The sequence below is a fragment of the Mastomys coucha genome, unplaced genomic scaffold (assembly GCF_008632895.1).
Source record: "Mastomys coucha isolate ucsf_1 unplaced genomic scaffold, UCSF_Mcou_1 pScaffold5, whole genome shotgun sequence".
Classification (NCBI taxonomy): Eukaryota; Metazoa; Chordata; class Mammalia; order Rodentia; family Muridae; genus Mastomys; species Mastomys coucha.
Window position 1 is genome coordinate 72,701,521 of NW_022196911.1, and position 7,515 is coordinate 72,709,035.

Sequence of the window (7,515 nt, forward strand, 5' to 3'; positions counted from 1 at the left end):
ACTGTAACCATGTAGCCTTCAGAGTGCAACTGTCAATGCAATCTTAGATAGCAAAGTAGCAGAAACCATGGAAGAAGACGGGAATGGCAAGATGAATCAGAATAGGAAAAAACTGCAAAGATGGATGGACTCAAGAGAAGGGAATTTTATTACTTTATCATTCATGATGATGTGGTTTTTTTATATAAAAACTTCCATTCAAAAAATTTAATTCTTAAGGTAAAGATTAAAAATCTTAACTGTAGGGCTGGAGAGAGGGCTCATCGGTTCAGAGCACTGACTGCTCTTCCTGAGGTCCTGAGTTCAATTCCCAGCAACCACAACCATCTGTAATTAAATCTGAAGCCCTCTTCTGGTGAGTCTGAAGACAGCTACAGTATACTCACATACATAAAATAAATGAAGAAATCTTTTTTAAAAATCTTTTCTTTAAGATTTATTTATTTCATGTATATGAGTGCACACTGTAGCTGTACAGAGATAGTTGTGAGCCTTCATCTGGTTGTTGGGAATTGTCTTTTTTTAGGACCTCTGCTCGCTCTGGTTGGCTCCACTTGCTCCTGCCCAAAGATTTATTTACTATTGTAAGTAAATACACTGTAGCTGTCTTCAGATGCACCAGAAGAGGGCATCTTATCTCATTATGGATGGTTGTGAGCCACCATGTGGTTGCTGGGATTTGAACTCAGGACCTTAGGAAGAGCAGCTGGTACTCTTATTTACTGAGCCATCTCACCAGCCCTAAAAATCTTAACTGTAAATTATTAAACATTTATATACCTTCTCAAGTATATCATTTATAAATATTTAATATGAAAACCACCTTGAGCTGGGCAGTGATGCCACACACCCTTAATTCTAGCACTCAGGAGGCAGAGGCAGTTGGATCTCTGAGTTTGAGGCCTGAACTAGAATGAGCTCCAGGTCAGCCAGGGCAACACAAGGAAACAAACAAAACAAAATAGAAAAACAAAAACAAAAAAAGAATAGAAAAAAATTTTTTTTTGTTTTTTTTGTTTTTTGAGACAGGGTTTCTCTGTGTAGCCCTGGCTGTCCTGGAACTCACTTTGTAGACCAGGCTGGCCTCAAACTCAGTAATATGCCTGCCTCTGCCTCCCAAGTGCTGGAACTAAAGGTGTGTGCACCACTGCCTGGCCTGAAAACCTTCTTGAACTATAAATAATACATTTCAGAAAAGCTAAATAGGTTGTTATAGTTCTTTGTAGTCTTTGATGAGCTTTAGTCTATAATCTGTCATTTCCTTTGGTCACCTTTGGTCTAGAAAGCAGATGTTTGCTCCTAGGTCTGTGCAAGCAGATGTTTGTTCCTAGGTCTGTACAGGGAGACCCTGAGGCTGGGGAAGTTGATTCCTCAAGGTTATATAGCTTCGAAGTCTCAGAACTGGCCCATGTGTTTCTTGTTAACTCAAGACACAAATGCGTCACTGTTTTTTGTTTTGTTTTGTTTTGGTTTGGTTTGTTTGTTTGTTTGGTTGGTTTTTTGAGACAGGGTTTTTCTGGATAGCCCTGGCTGTCCTAGAACTCACTCTGTAGACCAGGCTGGCCTGGAACTCAGAAATCTGCCTGCCTCTGCCTCCCAAGTGCTGGGATTAAAGGCGTGTGCCACCACTGCCCGGCCAAATGTGTCACTGTTAAGCCACAACCTTTCCTTTCTTGTTTATTCCCGGGATCATATATTAGTAAAGACATCACAGTAGAAAACATTTTACCAACTTAAAAGAGTTCCACAGCCTTACAAATCAAATGCTTTAAAAATATCCAGATTCTTTCAAAATTCAAATTCTCTGTAAAAGTCTAATATCTCCTTTTCCAAAGGAAAAGGCAGTGGTAGCGCACACCTTTAATCCTAGCACTTGGGAGGCAGAGGCCATTGTAGTCTACAGAATGAGTTCCAGGGATACACACAAAGAAACCCTGTCGCAACACTTCCCCGCCTCCCCGACAAAAGTTAAGTCTCTTGAATGTGGGCTCCTGTGAAATCAAAAATAAATTAAGTACTTCCTCACTTCAAAGGGGAAGAACCAGGACACTGTCACAATCTAAACACAGCAAAAGCAAACTCCAACAGTGTAACGAACTCAATGTTGAATTATCTGGGATCCATTCACCATCTTCTGGCCTCCTCCAAAGGGCTTGGGTCACCTGGCTCTGTTCCACACAGCACACATAGATTGTCTTTTAGGCTCAGGCCAGCTCCATGCCTTACCTGTTTGGTGGTCACCTCCTAGCACTGGCATCTCCAAAAGGACGGGGTCTTCTGCTGTGACTGGGCTGCTCTTTCATCAACAGCCTCTCTTCAGAGACTCCAACCCTGACACTCGTGACACTCAGTGCCTCGACTCAGCTGCTTCCTTTCTCTTTTTTGGGGGGGGGGGTTGATGATGGCCTCGAACTCAGAAATCACCATGGCCAAAGCAACTTGGGGAGGAAAGGGTTTGATTTACACTTCCACATCCCTGTTCATTGAACTCAAGCAGGGCAGGAGCCTAGAGCTAGGAGCCTAGGCAGAAGCCACAGAAGAGTGCTTCCTACTGGCTTACTCCTCATGGCTTGGCAAGCTGGCTTTCTTATAGAAACCAGGACCTCCAACTCAGGCATGGCCCTACCCACAATGGGCTGGGCCTTCCCCATCAATCACTAATTAAGAAAATGCCCCACAGGCTTGCCTACAGCCTGATCTTTTGGAGGCATTTTCTCAATTAAGGCTTCCTCCCCTCTGATGACTCTAGCCTGTGTCAAGTTGACATAAAACTAGCCAGGTCAGTTCTCAAAGGAGAATGAAAGCAACAGGTGGAGGCAGAAGTGAGAAAAAAAAATGCTCTAGAAAGGAGGCTGCATGTCAGGGTCCACACAACTGAAGTGCCTCAGCCTCACCAACACTGAGTGTGTGACATTTCAACTGCAGGAATTTCTTTAGAACCTCTAGTTTTGGAACACATCTCTAAGCAATCGCTAATAAAATATCTCACAGGATCTTAAAATGACTACCTATAATGGCCTTTATAAACTAAAACTTCAACGTTTGAAATGGAGAGAACAATGCTAAGATCTGAATGGATTTGTGTGTGTGTGTGTCTGTGTGTGTAAAATCTTAAACATAGATCCTAACTATAAAAATTGAGGATGATGAGGGAAGTGCTTCCTAGAAACAAGGACATTCTCTGAGCCATAATACAACTATCAAATGAGGAAAGTATGAGCCTTCCTTTTTGCCATCTCCTCCTGATCTCCTTGCTGTCCTTTGTACACACAGATCCATCCAGAACCCTTCACTTTGTTTTAGATCTCTTTTGCCTCCAGTCTAGAAGTTCCTGTCTTCTGTGACCTTGGTGCCTTCTGTGACCTTGGTGCTTTGAAAGATTACAAATAGTTATTTTAGATAATGAACTAGATACTCTGTGCGTTGACTTGATGACTAATTTTAGTCAAGTCTAGCTGTGTGTTTAAGTCTCAGGACTTGAGCTGTATTCTTCCTGTCACACCCTATCAAAAATGGAGCTTCTCACCCCATTTGTCTCAGCATTGATGTTAACCTCAATCTGAAGGCTTTCTAGTTTTATTTTACTTATTTTATTTATTTTTGGCTTTTTGGGTTTTTTGGAGACAGGGTTTCTCTGTATAGCCCTGGCTGTCCTGGAACTCACTCTGTAGACCAGGCTGGCCTTGAACTCAGAAATCTGCCTGCCTCTGCCTCCCAAGTGCTGGGATTAAAGGCGTGCGCCACCACCGCCTGGCTTAAAAATGTGTAGCCCAGGCTGGCCTCGAACTCGTGATCCTCCTGCCTCTGCCTCCTTCAGCAAATCCTCCCGGCATGTACCACCACAACCGGCGCTATGATTTCTAAAGGTTCATTTTGTTTTATTAATATTTACAAGGGGTGTTTTGGAGACTACAAATACTCGGTTCATTAAAGTTGCGGTTCATTTTTAAAAATTTGAGTGTATGGGTGTTCTATGTGGATGTATGTCTGTGCACCATGTGCATGCAGTGTCACTGGAAGTCAGAAGAGGACATCAGATCCTCTAGGACTGGAGTCACAGATGGTTGTGTATGGCCATATGGGTGATGGGAACTGAACCTAGGTCCTCAGGAGGGGCCTGATGCTCTCATGTGGAGACAAGGATTATGCTTGTGTATTTTCAGAAAAAGAACAAAGTCCCAGGTGCCATCCACCAGGACATTTCAGAGGCCACTGGAGAAATTAAACACCTAAAGGCAGAAGACAGATTTATTAAAAGATGTCCCAAGAGGGAGACCAAGCTGATAATTTTTGGAGACACTAGGACTTTAACTCATCAAGACAAGACTTTGGGGAAACAAGGGCTAACCCAAAGAATGTTACTTTTTTTGTTGTTTGTTTTTTGAGACAGGGTTTCTCTGTATAGCCCTGGCTGTCCTGGAACTCACTCTGTAGACCAGGATGGCCTTGAACTCAGAAATTCACCTACCTCTGCCTCCCAAGTGCTGGGATTAAAGGTATGCACCACCACTGCCTGGCTAGGATGTTACTTTAAAAAATAAAAAATTGAAAATTTATTATTGCATGTGTGTTGGTGTTTTGCCTGCATGTGTGTCTGTGTGAGGGTGTCAGATAATAGACACTTGTGAGCTGCCATGTGAGTGCTCTGAGTTGAACCTTATAGAGTTATTGAGTCTTATAGAGAAGCCAGTGAATGCTCTTAACCACTAAGCCATCTCTCCAGCCCCGATACTGTTGTTTAATGACTGCATTGTATGTTAATTCTTGTCAATGCAGAATGCAATTGCCTTTTGTCAAAGGGGATGAAGGGCACCCTTGGATTGGAGACAGAATGCTATTGTTTTGCCATGCTAAGGGCAGTTTATAAAGGTCTAAGTGGAATATAAAAAATATATGTATCAGATCAGGAGTCACCTGGGACTTTACACACTTTTTTCTGGAAAGACACAAGCATAACCTTGTCTCCACGAGAGAGCACCAGGCCCCTCCTGAGGACCTAGGTTCAGTTCCCATCACCCACATGGCCACACATAGCCATCTGTGACTCCAGTCTCAGAAGGATCTGTTGTCCTCTTCTGGCTTCCAATAGTATACCTATTTTGCTCATGGCAAAAATATTTACAGAAATTCAGTAGATTCCTTATCCTGGTGATTGTTCTACTTGATTTTGCTGTAATAAATTTACTAGCTTTTAAATGTGTTCTGGCTTATCTACATGAAACTGTGAGACAGAGGAAAGGCTGTCTTCACTGTGTGGCTGCATAACCTTCAACATAATTACAGGGGGACTTTTGACTTCTAGTAGAATCACTGTATCTAAGGCAAACAGAGTAAAAGTTGACAGAAAAAAAACCTTCCATTTATGAGGGGAACATCTATGCATCCTAAGAAATCAGTATCTTTTCCTATGTAAAGTATCTGATCTGTTTTGTGGAAGTGTTTGAACTTCTGGGAGAAGGAAAATGAATTTATCTCTTTGATATAATCTCTCCCTCCTTGCACAACATAATCAAATTAACATTTCCACGAATACAGAATAATCCTAACAGTGCATGCTCTCTGTGTGCCCCACCCCCAGTCTCATTGTTCCCTCTCCTATGCTGCTTCCCCTGTGTAATCAGTGCTTTCCAGGGTTTATCCAAGATCTGCAAGAACATAAATTTCCCTAAGTCAAGCAGGAATCTAGATACTCACTTTGTTATGTCTCCTCTTTGGATCTAAGGATATAATAATAAATATTTTCTCCTTTTTTTTGGGGGGGTTTGGTAATAATAAATATTAAGCATAACTTTTAATATACAATAGTTTTTTTAAGATTTATTTTATTTATTTTATGTGTATGAACTGTATACACTGTAGCTGTACAGATGGTCGTGATCTGGTGTGGTTGCTAGGAATTGAACTCAGGACCTCTGCCAGCCCCACTCACTCCAGCTCACTGTAGCTGTCTTCAGATGCACCAGAAGAGGGCGTCAGATCTCATTACTGGTGGTTGTGAGCCACCATGTGGTTGCTGGGATTTGAACTGAGGACCTTTGGAAGAGCAGTCAGTGCTCTTACCCACTGAGCCATCTCTCCAGCCCCTACAATAGTTTTTATCTACTTCAACATATGCAACCAAGCTTATCTTCCTAAAATGATAAACTCTTCATGGTAAAGTTTCGTGAGATAAATTGTCTTTATGTGATAGGAAAACTTGCCAGAGAACAACTTTCTCCCTAGTAGTTATCCTTTCTTCACCCATGAATAAATTTACAGGATGTCAGGTATCAATGACTTAGTTCAGAAACTAGTTTTATTTGAGCACAGAGTTGTAACAAGCTTCAGTCTCCTTGCTGGAGTATATAAAACATTTTTTTTTTCATTCTCAGCTGACAGATTTAGTTACATACCAATTTAGTAATTTGCAAAATACAAACTTACAAAAAAAGTGATGTCTTCTTAACAACCAAGAATTGAACATGAATGAAATTATTGTTGTTTTTCAATCTTGGACATCAACTCCAGGACCCTGTGCATGTCAGGCAAGAGCTCTACTACTGAGCTTTGTCCCTATCCTGGAAATTATGTTTACAGTTAAGTAAACGTTGAATTAAATGCAGTAGCATATTACTATCTATTTTTATTTAAGCCAAGTATGCTGTGGAGCAAAAAGTTTAGACAACATGCACGATCTATCTCTATGTTACGTTTCAACAGGAATTTCAGAACATATACAATTTTCTCTATTTCTAAAATTTATATATTTTAACTCAAAAGATAGTATTTACAAAATAGTTTCTGTACTAAGAGACAAACCGGGCCTAGGGTTGGCCACTGCCTAGAGTTCTAGCACTTGAGAGGCTGAGACAGTAGGATCACTTGAGCACAGGATTTCCAGAACAGCTTGGGTAACAGAGTGTAACAATCACCCCCCAGACAGAAGCAGAACATAATAAAAAACAACCAACAACAAAACTCCTCAGATCCAGAGAGATGGCTTGGTGGTTAAAAGCACTGGCTGCTCGTACAGAGGACCCAGGTTTAATTCCTAGCACCTACATGGTGGTTCACAACCATCTATGACTTCAGTTCCAGGGGATCCAATGCTTTCTTCTGGCCTTCTCTGTGGGTACCAGGCAGCCACTTGGTGCACTGACTTACATGTAGGCAAAACACCCACCCAGGTAATAAATAGTTAACACAAAAACAAAAAAACCCTCAAAAGCAACATTTGTACAAGTTATTTTTAATGTATAAACATTATAGCACAAAGCCAATTTTCCTTATAAAGAATCTGTAAGATTTAACACCTTATGATTCTTGAGCACAATCAAGAAAGTGCTATAGATTAGGAAATAACTCACAATTCTAGACAAGCACCAAAGCTCAAAGAACTGACTTTTGACTTAACAAATTTTGAAAATATACTTTAAAAATGCTCTCCAGTTGCTGTTCATACAGTTGAATGCTATCTTAAGACAAGTTCAAGGGTCACAAAGCTCTATGCTTCCAACGAACTCTAGATATGGGCAG